A 12,799-nucleotide genomic window follows, 5' to 3' on the forward strand; every position below is an offset into this window, starting at 1 on the left:
CCAGTATCTTGTGAAATGTTGTCCTTTTCAAATACAACAATCACCATTTCTGTAATGCCAGCTGAAACATCTATGAAGCACCAAATGAACAAAATAGAACAGCTATTTGAAATGAAAAGTCATTGACCTAAAATGTTAACTATTTTCCACATCTACCATCTGATCTGTTAAGATTTCCTTCTTTTGCTGTTTTCATTTCAAGATGCTGTAGTGGTTCCCTTACGTTATGGAGTGACCAAGCAACACGGTCTTGAAGAGAAATACAGAAAGTGCTGTACTGCGTAAACTTATGTACAATGAGGCCTTATCTCCCCTTCAAAGACATTCCAGTGACTGGTTTCTCATTGGAGAGCTAAGAATCTAATTCAGCAAGCAGTTTTCAAAGAAATAAAAAACATAAGACCATAAGATATAGGAGCAGAAGTAGGCCATTTGACCCACTGAGTCTGCTCCGCCATTCAATCATGGGCTGATCCAATTCTTGCAGTCATCCCCACTCCCTTGCCTTCACCCCATGCCCTCTGATGCCCTGGCTAATCAAGAACCTATCTATCTCTGCCTTAAATACACCCAATGACTTAGTCTCCACAGATGCTCATGGCAACAAATTCTACAGGTTTACCACCCTTTGACTAAAGTAATTTCCGCGTATCTCAGTTCTAAATGGACGTCCTTCAATCCTGAAGTCGTGTCCTCCTGTCCTAGAGTCAAGTTATTTACCACGGGAAATAACTTTGTCATATCTAATCTGTTCAGGCCTTTTAACATTCGGAATGTTTCTATGAGATCCCCCCCTCATTCTCCCGAACTCCAGGGAATACAGCCCAAGAGCTGCCAGACGTTTCTCATACGGTAACCCTTTCATTCCTGGAATCATTCTCATGAATCTTCTTTGAACTCTCTCCAATATTAGTATATCCTTTCTAAAATAAGGAGCCCAAAACTGCACACAATACTCTAAGTGTTTTCTCACGAGTGCCTTATAGAACCTCAACATCACATCCCTGCTCTTATATTCTATACCTCTAGAAATGAATGCCAACATTGCATTTGCCTTCTTCACAACCGACTCAACCTGGAGGTTAACCTTTAGGGTATCTTGCACAAGACTCCCAAGTCCCTTTGCATCTCTGCATTTTGAATTCTCTCCCCATCTAAATAATAGTCTGCCCGTTTATTTCTTCCACCAAAGTGCATGACCATACATTTTCCCACATTGTATTTCATTTGCCACTTCTTTGCCCATTCCCTAAACTACCTAAGTCTCTCTGCAGGCTCTGTTTCCTCAACACTACTCGCTCCTCCACCTATCTTTGTAACATTGGCAAATTTAGCCACAAATCCGTTAATACCATAGTCCAAGTCATTGACATACATTGTAAAAAGCAGCGGTCCCAGCACCGACCCCTGTGGAACTTCACTGGTATTCGGCAGCCAGTCAGAATAGGATATATTTATTCCCACTCTCTGTGTTCTGCTGACCAGCCAATGCTTGTAACTGCCTTGTAATTTCATGGGCTCTTATTTTGCTAAGCAGCCTCATGTGCAGCACCTTGTGAAAGGCCTTCTGAAAATCTAAGTACACCATACCTACTGCATCTCCTTTGTCTACCCTGCTTGTGATTTCCTCAAAGAATTGAGGTAGGTTTGTCAGGCAGGATTTTCCTTTCAGGAAACCATGCTGGCTTTGGCCTATCTTGTCATGTGCCTCCAGGTACTTTGTAATCTTATTCCTAACAATTGATTCCAACAACTTCCCAACCACTGATGTCAGGCTAACAGTTTCCTTTCTGCTGCCAGCACCCTTCTTAAATAGCGGAGTAACATTTATAATTTTCCAGTCATCCGGTACAATGCCAGAATCTATTGATTCTTGAAAGATCATTGTTAATGCCTTCGCAATCTCTCCAGCTACTTCCTTCAGAACCTGAAGGTGTATTCCATCAGGTCCAGGAGATTTATCCACCCTCAGACCATTTAGCCTCCTGAGCACCTTCTCAGTCATAATTTTCACCGCACAAACTTCACTTCCCTGACACTCTTGAATGTCCAGTCTACTGCAGACGTCCACTGTGAAGACTGATGCAAAATACGCATTCAGTTCCTCTGCCATCTCTGCATCTCTCATTATAATATCTCCAGTGTCATTTTGTATTTGTCCTATATCTACTTTCGACTCTCTTTTATCCTTTATATACTTAAAACAGCTTTTAGTATCTTCTTTGGTATTAGTTGCCAGCTTCCTTTCATAATTCAGCTTTTCCTTCTTAGTTTCCTTCTGCAAGTTTTTAAAAGCTTCCCAATTCTGTATCTTCCCACTAGTTCTGGCTTCCTTGTATGCCCTCTCTTTTGCTTTTACTTTGGCTCTGACTTCATTTGTCAGCTATGGTAGTGTGCTTCTTCCCTTTCAAAATTTCTTCTTATTTGGAATATATCTGTCTTGCACTTCCCTCATTTCTCATAGAAACTCCAGCCATTGCTGCTCTGCTGTCCTTCATGCAAATGTTCTTTTCCAGTCAACTTCGGCCAGTTCCCCTCTCATGCCATTGTAATTTCTTTTATTCCACTGAAATACCGACACATTGGATTTTGTTTTTTCCATCTCAAATTTCAATGTGAACTCGATCATATTGTGATCACTATTCCCTAAGGGTTCCTTAACCTTAAGCTCTCTTATCACCTCCAGGTCATTGCACAACATCCAGTCCAGCACAGCTGATACTCTAGTAGGCTTAACAACAAGCTGTTCTAAAAAGCCATCCCTTAGACATTCTACAAATTCTCTCTCTCTCTCTCTCTCTCTCTCTCTCTCTCTCTCTCTCTCTCTCTCTCTCTCTCTCTCGAGATCCAGTACTGACCTGGCTTCCCCAATCCACTTTCATGTTAAAATCCCCAACGATTATCATGACATGCCTTTTCTTTCTCCTGCTGTAATTTGTAATCCACATCCTGGCTGCTGTTTGGAGGCTTGTGTACAACTGCCATTAGGGTCTTGTTACCCTTGCTATTTCTTAACTCAACCCATAGAGACTCTACACCTTCCAATCCCATGTCGTCGCTTTCTAATGATTTAATATTATTTCTTATACCCAGTTCCACGCCACCCCTACTAACCTATCTTTCCAATACACCATGTTTCCTTGGACATTCAGGTCCCAATGGTAGCAATCCTTTAGCCAAGTTTCAGAAATGGCCACAACGTCATATTTGCTAATCTGTAGCTGAATTTCAAGATCATCCATTTTATTCCTTATGCTGTGTGCATTCAAATATAACACTTTCAGTCCAGTATTTGTTGCCTTCTGTTTTAACCATGCCATGCCTCCATTGCCCTGTAACTCATGCCACTGGCTGTGATTAAACCTCACCTCCAGCCTGTTCTTTCTATAATTTCTGTTGCAAGCTACCTTTGATGTATTTCTGTTTTCCCCTTCCTCAACCCTATCTTCCCCTTCCCATCCCCCTGCCAAATTAGTTTAAACCCTCCCTAAATGTGCCTGCTAGGATATTGGACCCCTTTTGGTTCAGGTGTAACTCATCCTTTTTATACAGGTCGTACCTCCCCCAGAAGAGGCCCCAATGACCCAGGAATCTGAAGCCCTGCCCCCTACAACTGTCTCTCAGCCACACATTAATACGCCTGATCATGCTATTCTTGCACTCGCTAGCACGTGGCACAGACAGCAATTCTGAGATTACTACCCTTTTCAGCTTCCTACCTAACTCCCTGAATTCTCTCTTCCAGACTTCCTCCCTTTTTCTACCTATGTCATTGGTACCAACGTGTACCAAGACTTCTGGCTATTCACCCTCTCCCTGCAGAATACTCTGCACCCGATCTGAGACGCCCTGTACCCTGGCACCAGGGAGGCAACACACCATGTGGGTATCTCTATCAGGCTGACAGAACCTCCTGTCTGTTCCCCTCAGTATGGAATCCCCTATGACTACTGCATTCCTCATCTTCCTCTTTTAAAATAACAATATTTATTATAGTGACTGTTAAAAAGTCTTAATGTTTTCCACACAAACAAACATATTGTACCAAGCAAAAGCATACCTTTTATATTAAATCAGCTGCGTTCCAAATGCTAGAGTTGTAAGATACTGGCCTGCTGCCAGTATCAAGGCACATACATTGGAACCAAAGGTCAGCACAAACCATGCAGCAACTTTTACTACTGTTCACATCGTGGTTTAAAAATAATAGAAATTGAACCCACTTCTGCATGCATTCAGACCTACAGAATTATACAGCTTGGAAACTGAACCTTTTGCCCAACTGGTCCATGTTGACCAAAATGCATCATCTCCAAGCCAGTCCCATTTGCTGGTGTTTGGCCCATAATCTTCGAAATCATTCCAATCCTGTCCAAATGTCTTTTAGAAGTTGTTACTGTATCTGCCTCAACTACTACCTTTGGAAGCACATTTCACTTAGATATCATCCTTTGTGTAAAAAAAACTCAATTTACTTTTAAATCTTACCCCACTCACCTTAAACCTGTGCCCTCTAGTTCTTGATTCTCCAACTCTTGGAGAAAAGACCGAGTGCATTCACCCTATCTACTATATGTCCCCCATAGTTTTATACACCTCTATATGATCATCTCTCAGGCTCTTACATTCTAAGGAATAAAGTCCTAGCCTGTCCAATCATTCCCAAAAACTCAGATCCTCAAATCCTGGCAACACCCTTATAAGTCTTTTATGCATGATTTCCTGTTTAATAACATCTTTCCTATACACAGGTGACCAGAACTGGACATAGTCCTACAAGTGAGGCTTCAACAGCATCCTGTACAACTGCACAATGACCTCCCAACTTTTACACTCAATGCCCTGAGCTATGAAGGCCAGCATGCCTAAAGCCTTCGTTACCACCCTGTCTACCTGTACCTCCACATCCAGTGAACCATGTACTTGTTTTCCAAAATCCCTCCATTCTACAATATTCCCCAGGGCACTGTTGTTTACTGTGAAAGTCCTACATAGATTTGATATTCCAAAGTGCAAAACTTCACACTTACCCAAATTAAACTCCACTTACCATTTCTCGGCCAACTTAGTCAACTGATGAAGATCCTCCTATAATTTTAGATAACCTTCTTCATTGCCCATTATATTACCTATTTTAGTCTCATCTGCAAACTTACTAACCATGGCCTGTACATTCTTATCTGAATCACTCACATCGATAACAAACAAGAATGGGTCCAGCACTGATCCCTGAGGCAAACCATTAGTCACATGCCTCCAGTCCAAGAAACACCATTCCACTATTATCTTCAAACCATCAAACCAATTGCTTTTTTCCAATTAGCCAGATCTCCCTGGATACCATGTGATTTAAACTTCCAGAACACCCTGCCAGGTGGAAGTTTAAAGACCTTACTTGTTTTTGTTTCATATGGCATGGCCCGGAAGGGGCAGACGTGAGTCTCTCCATTTGGATGCTGAGTTTGGATCAATCTTTGTTTGGCATCTCATTCACAGCTGGTCCAACGTGGGTGGCCCTGAGTTGGCATTGCCCGATGGAGTCCTTGAAGTACGCAAGCCTCCACGACTTCAACATCTTAATCCAGGTCGTGGAGGAAAGACTTTACTGAGGTCCACATAAATCACATCACTGTAATTTTTTTGGCCACATCATCAAAAAAAACTCAATCAAGTTGGTAAGATGTGACCTCCCGTGCATGGGCTATGCTGACTACTGCTAATCAACCTCTGTCTTTCCATATATACAGCAGCTATATTTCATCGCTCAGAATCCTCTCCAGTAACTTACCAATCACAGATGTTAAGCTTACAGGCCTATAGCTCCCAGGTTTTTCTTAGCTGCCCTTCTTAAATAAAGGCACGGCAAAAGAATAGATCTATGCTCACCAGCCCTGAAGTTCTCTCCACTGTCACCTAAGTCACCTGCTACACCCTATTTCCAAAGAGTAGGTTGAGTTTTTCTCTGTCCCTTGTAGGGCCCTCTATATATACAAACGTTTGTATATTGCCCAAGAAAACTTTCCTGAATGTATTTACAAATTCCACCACATCTAAGCCCTATGGTAGTATGGAGGTATGGCAGTCCCAGTCTGTGTTAGGAAAGTTCAGATCCTACTAACGCAACTTTATTATTCTTACAGCTCGCCGCAATCTCTCTGCATATTTGTTCTTCTAATTCCTGTTGACTATTGAAGGTCTGTAGGACAATTCCCATAATGTGAGCATCCTCATCTTGTTTCTCAGGACCATCCATAAAGCCTCACTGGATGATCCTTCAGTTATTATATCTCTGACTACTGCTGTGACATTCCCCTTAATCAAAAATGCAACTCCCCTCCTCGTTTTCCTTTGCCTCTATCCCACCTAAAGCTCATATATTCCGGAATATTATGCTACCAGTCCTGTCCCTACCTTATCCATGTTTCCATAATGGTTACAGTATTGCAGACCCATGTAGCTATCCAAGCCCTAAATTCATCCACCTCACTTGTCAGACCTCTTGCATTGAAGTAAGTGTAACTTAATTCAATAGGCTTCCTCATTGCTGGCCATTCTCTTGCCTGTCATTTCTATTCAACTTGCTGTAAATAACTTCTTTCTCATCTGCCTTCTTGATGCTTGGGATCCTACAACATGTCAATTTGGTTTATATATATGTTATGCATAATTTCATGCTTAAAATTTCCCTTTAAGTAGGTCATGCTTGTGATAATTTTTGGATCGATTAATAACCATTAGAAATTGGCCACATCACGTGTATTGCAATGCACCTTTAGCATTTCTGATGTTTGTTTGGCATGAGGAATCATCTGGTCCACTTTTATTAACAGAAATTGGTTGGTAAATATGCAACTGAAGATCTGCATTTTTCACTAACAGTGAGACAAGGAGTAAACCAGAGTAGGTTGAAAGACACACTGACTAAACAGTTTTTATTTGAATATCAATGTTTTCCCCAAGCAACACACACAAAATGCTGGTGGAACACAGCAGACCAGGCAGCATCTATAGGAAGAAGTACGGTCGACGTTTCGGGACTAACTGAAAGAAGTTAGTCCTGACGAAGGGTCTTGGCCCGAAATGTCAACTGTACTTCTTCCTATAGATGCTGCCTGGCCTGCTGCGTTCCACCGGTATTTTGTGTGTTTTGCTTGATTTTCCAGCATCTGCAGATTTTCTCGTGTTAATGTTTTCCCCATTGCCTTTCCCAGACTTATTTTGTTGTGTTTCACTATTGCCCACAGCTATCACTGACAAAGTGCATGGTGTCTCTGCATGATATATTTCACTGCCTGTCCCACCCAGTGACTTGCAGTCTCATACAGTAAGGATGTTTATTGGGACAGAACACCATGTGGAAGGTTGCCAGAGGCATGGAGAGTATGATGTTCCACACCACCCAAAACATATTTTCCCTCAATCCCATGACAACCTTTTATTTAGCCATACAATGAGAAGCGTTCTTTAAAGTTTGGCTCACTTCCCAGAGATCAGCATGCCAATGATGAAGCAACTCTGAATCTGGCAGGCAGACAAAATTGGAAGAGGTGTGGGTAAAGTTTTTCAATTATTCATGGCAAAGACTATCCTTGTTGATCTATTTTCTTGAAAGGACATTAGTTTTACCTGCAGCACCTATGTAGTTCACCAAGATGAGTTGACTATACTTTCTAGACATAAATATTCTTGTTTGCCACACACTCGATTTAGAGGTGGGAGCAATGTCCAAAGAATTGTGCGCTGAATAGCCAAAATCCATTCTTGAAAGTATTTTCAACTGACCAAGCCTTAGGATTAAGTTTTAAGATTGAAGAGGCAAGTTATGGTTGTACGAGTCTGTGCCCTGGTATGAAAGGATGTCTTAACTCTTAATGATCTGTTTTACAAACTTATAGCTCATGTTGACACTCCTTGGTTACATTTAAGAGTTAGTTAGACAGTATTCTATTAATTCTAGGTATTCTGAAAAGAGCTGGAACCAAATCTTGACAGAGTGAAAGAAGCTGAAAGAATATTTCAAATTTCTTGAGCAAGTTTTTCTGGAATGACATGCCTTGAATCAACCTGAGGACGTGACATAGTAGATTTAACTATAATTGATGAGCCAGAATTAGTAAATAAATAATCAAATTGAATGGAAACTCCCAAGTGCAATTAACATGAGGTTTGAAAGGAGTAGAGTGAGTCACCAACCCAAGGTTTCAGTGGTAGATTTGGGTGAAGGTAGGAAGTAATTGCTCAAACTAGAGGTGTTAATAGACAAAACCACTCAAGAAGTGAGTCAGAGTCATAGGTGTCATAAAGAAGCCTTTTGTCCAAGATGAATCCAAGCTGTCCATCAAGTACCCATTTATTATCCCAACATTTCCATCAACATCGGCCTAGATTTTCCTACTCAGTTACAGATGAGGGAAAATTCAGCAGTAAGTTAGTCTACAAACATTTTAGGTTCTTGGATCATTGGAACCTCTTCTGGCGCAGCAGTGACCTGTACAAGAGGGTCTGGTTGCACTTGAACTGAAGGGAAACCAATATACTGTCAGGGAGATTCACTAGTCCTGCTCGGGAGGGTTTAAACTAAGTTAAGCAGGGGAATGGGAACCAGAGCACCAGGTCAGAAAGTGGAAGGATGCAGGAGCAAAGTAATAGATATGATGGGACAGATAGTTTGAAGTGGGTGCATTTTAATGCTAGGAGTATTATGGGTAGAAGTAATGAACAGAGCAAGGATCAGTACATGCAACTACAATGCTTTTGCCATTACAGAGACTTAGTTGAGAGAGGAATTGGAATGGGTACTTAATGTCTCAGGGTTTCAATGCTTTAGAATTGCTGGAGAGGGAGGTAAAAGGGGATGGGTGCAGTTGCACTACTACTCAAGGACAAAATCACAGCGCCACTCAAAGGGAACGTAATGGAAGGCTTGTCCACTGAGTCTATATGGGTAGAACTCAAAAATAGGAAGAGTGCAATCACACTGATGGGATTGAACTGCAGAGCACCTGCCACCCCCCCCCCCCCCAACAGCCACCAGGACATGGAGAAACAGATATGCAAGCAGGTTAAGGAAAGATGTGAAAACAATAGGGTTGTTGTCACGGGGGACTTCAACTTCACTGATATAAATTTGAACCTTCTTATTGCAGGTTTAGATAGGGCAGAATTCATTAGGTGCATTCGGAGGGGTTCTTAACTCAATAATTGAACAAGAGGAGGGGCTGTACTGGATCTGGTGTTGGGTAATGAGCCTGGCCAAGTGACTGACTTTTCAGTGGTTGAGCAGTTAGAGACTGTGACTACAATTCCTTAAGTTTTAAGATAGCTATCAGTAGGTAAGGATAAGTATGGACTTTGTGGGAGAGTATTAAATTGGAGCAGGGCAATTTACAAGAATATTAGGCAAGAACATGCGAGAGTTAATTGGGAACAGCTGTTCTTTGGGTAAATCCACATCCGAGATGTGGAGGCTATTTAAATACCTACTGCAGAGTACAGGACAAGTATATTCCAGTCAGAAGGACGTCAAGAATGGCAAGCTAAGAGAATACTGGATGTCGGGTGAAGTCAAGAAGAAGAAAGAGAAGTATGTAAAGCTTAGGATCAAACAGAGTCCTTTTGGATTATAAAGAAGCCAGAAAAGAACTCAAGAAGGGAACACCAGTTGTAGGGAAGTTTCTTAGGGATAGGATTTATGTGTATTTGGAAAACTTAAGCTTTTGAAAACGTGACAAGGGTGATTGATGAAGAGAGAACTGTGGATGTTGTCTACATGGATTTCAGTAAGCCATTTGACAAGGTCCTTCATGGGAGGCTCATCTAGTAGATTAAGATGCATGCGATCCATGGTGAATTGGCCATTTGGATTTAGAACTGGCTTGCCTCTAGAAGACAGAGGGTAATGGTTGAAGGGTCTTAACTTAGCTGAAGGTCAATGGTTAGTGCTGTTCCACAGGGATCTGTACTAGGACTTCTGCTGTTTGTGATGTATATAAATAACCTTTGATATCTTCATATTATCAGCAAATTTGGCTACAATATACTTGGTAGCTTCATCCAAGTCATTAACTTCGATTGTAAATAGCTGAGGCTACAGCATTGATCTCTGTCTCACCACACTAGTTATTGATTGCAAAATACAAAAATTATCCATTTATCTCAACTATTTTCTGTAACTCAACTATTTTCTCCAACAAGGCCACTACATTCTTTTCTCCCCAACCTGTGTTCTTTTCCTGTGCAATAACCTTTTAGATAACACATAAATGCATCCCTTCTGGATGGCCAACTTATGGTATATCTACTTGTTCCCTTTTATCCACCCTGTTTGTAAAATCCTCAAAGAATGCTCCCAAATTCTTCAAGCATGATCTCCCTTTCATAAGACTATATTGACTCATTCACAATTACAAAGACTAGTGGAGGGCTCATGAATGCGAGATAAAGTATATAAAAGCTAAAGAATATCAGCTGATGGTGCAGTGGCATCAGGACTGGACCTCAAGGTGAATGGTCCAGAGTTCTAAGTCAGCTGGCCCCTTGTATGCTCTCCATCTGTGCTGTGTTAAGCACTGAGCTAGCAACTTGACCTCAAAAAAAACAGTCAAAATGCTAAAGAAACAGCAAAAATGTCACCTGATGCACCACAAGGCTTTAAAGGAACAACAACAAAGAATAAAATGTGGAATGCAACTTGAACGATATTAAGAATACACAAAAGGTTTTAATAAATACATTAAGGAGGATAGTGACCAAGGACTAACACTTGATAAGAAAGGAGCCATACATTGGAGACAGATGAGGAGAAATCTGTTTTCTCAATTACCCCTCTGCTTGTTGAAATACATTAGCTTCTGTTCACATAGCCCTCACTTATCTCTTATTGCTAATGTTTAATCTCTCTCATGGTCTTAACTTCACCCATCACAGCAATCTGTTTTGCCTGCTGTCTCAGTAATGACTGCACTTCTGTATGTATCTTAACCCTCCACTGCCATGTCTGTTTGCTTGGTGGTCCTGCTTCAGCCATCCATGAATTAAGCTGTGAAATTCCTCCTCGAAATCCTTCGATAATCTCCCTGAGACTCTCCCCAATATGTCTAATCGACCCTTTTATAAACCCCATATCTTTTCCTTTAGCCCAGTGTTTGTATGTGTCTAGTCTCACTTTGATGCACGGCAATAACGGCAAGGAAAATCATGTCTGACGAATCTCATAGAATTTTTTGAGGAGGTAACTAGTAGAGTGGATAGGGGAGAACCAGTGGATGTGGTATACTTGGATTTTCAAAAGGCTTTTGACAAGGTCCCACACAGGAGATTAGTGTGCAAACTTAAAGCACACGGTATTGGGGGTAAGGTATTGGTGTGGGTGGAGAATTGGTTAGCAGACAGGAAGCAAAGAGTGGGAATAAACGGGACCTTTTCAGAATGGCAGGCAGTGACTAGTGGGGTACCGCAAGGCTCAGTGCTGGGACCCCAGTTGTTTACAATATATATTAATGACTTGGATGAGGGAATTAAATGCAGCATCTCCAAGTTTGCGGATGACACGAAGCTGGGTGGCAGGGTTAGCTGTGAGGAGGATGCTAAGAGGATGCAGGGTGACTTGGATAGGTTGGGTGAGTGGGCAAGTTCATGGCAGATGCAATTTAATGTGGATAAATGTGAAGTTATCCACTTTGGTGGCAAAAATAGGAAAACAGATTATTATCTGAATGGTGGCCGATTAGGAAAAGGGGAGGTGCAATGAGACCTGGGTGTCATTATACACCAGTCATTGAAAGTGGGCATGCAGGTACAGCAGGCGGTGAAAAAGGCAAATGGTATGCTGGCATTTATAGCGAGAGGATTCGAGTACAGGAGCAGGGAGGTACTACTGCAGTTGTACAAGGCCTTGGTGAGACCACACCTGGAGTATTGTGTGCAGTTTTGGTCCCCTAATCTGAGGAAAGACATCCTTGCCATAGAGGGAGTACAAAGAAGGTTCACCAGATTGATTCCTGGGATGGCAGGACTTTCATATGAAGAGAGACTGGATGAACTGGGCTTGTACTCGTTGGAATTTAGAAGATTGAGGGGGGGGATCTGATTGAAACATATAAGATCCTAAAGGGATTGGACAGGCTAGATGCAGGAAGATTATTCCCGATGTTGGGGAAGTCCAGAACGAGGGGCCACAGTTTGAGGATAGAGGGGAAGACTTTTAGGACCGAGATTAGGAAAAACTTCTTCACACAGAGAGTGGTGAATCTGTGGAATTCTCTGCCACAGGAAACAGTTGAGGCCAGTTCATTGGCTATATTTAAGAGGGAGTTAGATATGGCCCTTGTGGCTACGGGGGTCAGGGGGTATGGAGGGAAGGCTGGGGCGGGGTTCTGAGTTGGATGATCAGCCATGATCATAATGAATGGTGGTGCAGGCTCGAAGGGCCGAATGGCCTACTCCTGCACCTATTTTCTAAGTTTCTATGTTTCTATGTAATAACAAATTGGGACTTACAGTAGGCTACCTGATTCCTCAGGTCTACCTTCCATTCAAAGTCATCATGGCTGATCCATGCTGTCTACAGTTTCTCTTTTGAGCCATTGCCCTATTGTCACTGATCTTTCAAAAAATTATCTACCTTCCCATTTAATACTTCCAACGATGGATGGCATATTTTTCTATATTAAAGGCATTTCACAAATATTATTGCTGATGCCTTGTAGGCATTCCAGAACCTTAACCTTTCACCCATAGTACACAAAATTCATTTGAAAGATAACCAGTGGAATGCTACTGGTCAAGTAACAACATTCTG

The 12,799-nt window shown here is 41.8% G+C and overlaps 1 protein-coding gene across 1 annotated transcript in view; it reads right to left on the reverse strand.

Moving 5' to 3' along the window:
- Positions 1 to 12,799, reverse strand: part of LOC140198684 (uncharacterized) — a 75,999-nt gene that overhangs the window by 47,789 nt on the left and 15,411 nt on the right. The gene's annotated exons all lie outside the window — the stretch shown is intronic.

This window comes from Mobula birostris, chromosome 6 (genome assembly GCF_030028105.1).
Source record: "Mobula birostris isolate sMobBir1 chromosome 6, sMobBir1.hap1, whole genome shotgun sequence".
Classification (NCBI taxonomy): Eukaryota; Metazoa; Chordata; class Chondrichthyes; order Myliobatiformes; family Myliobatidae; genus Mobula; species Mobula birostris.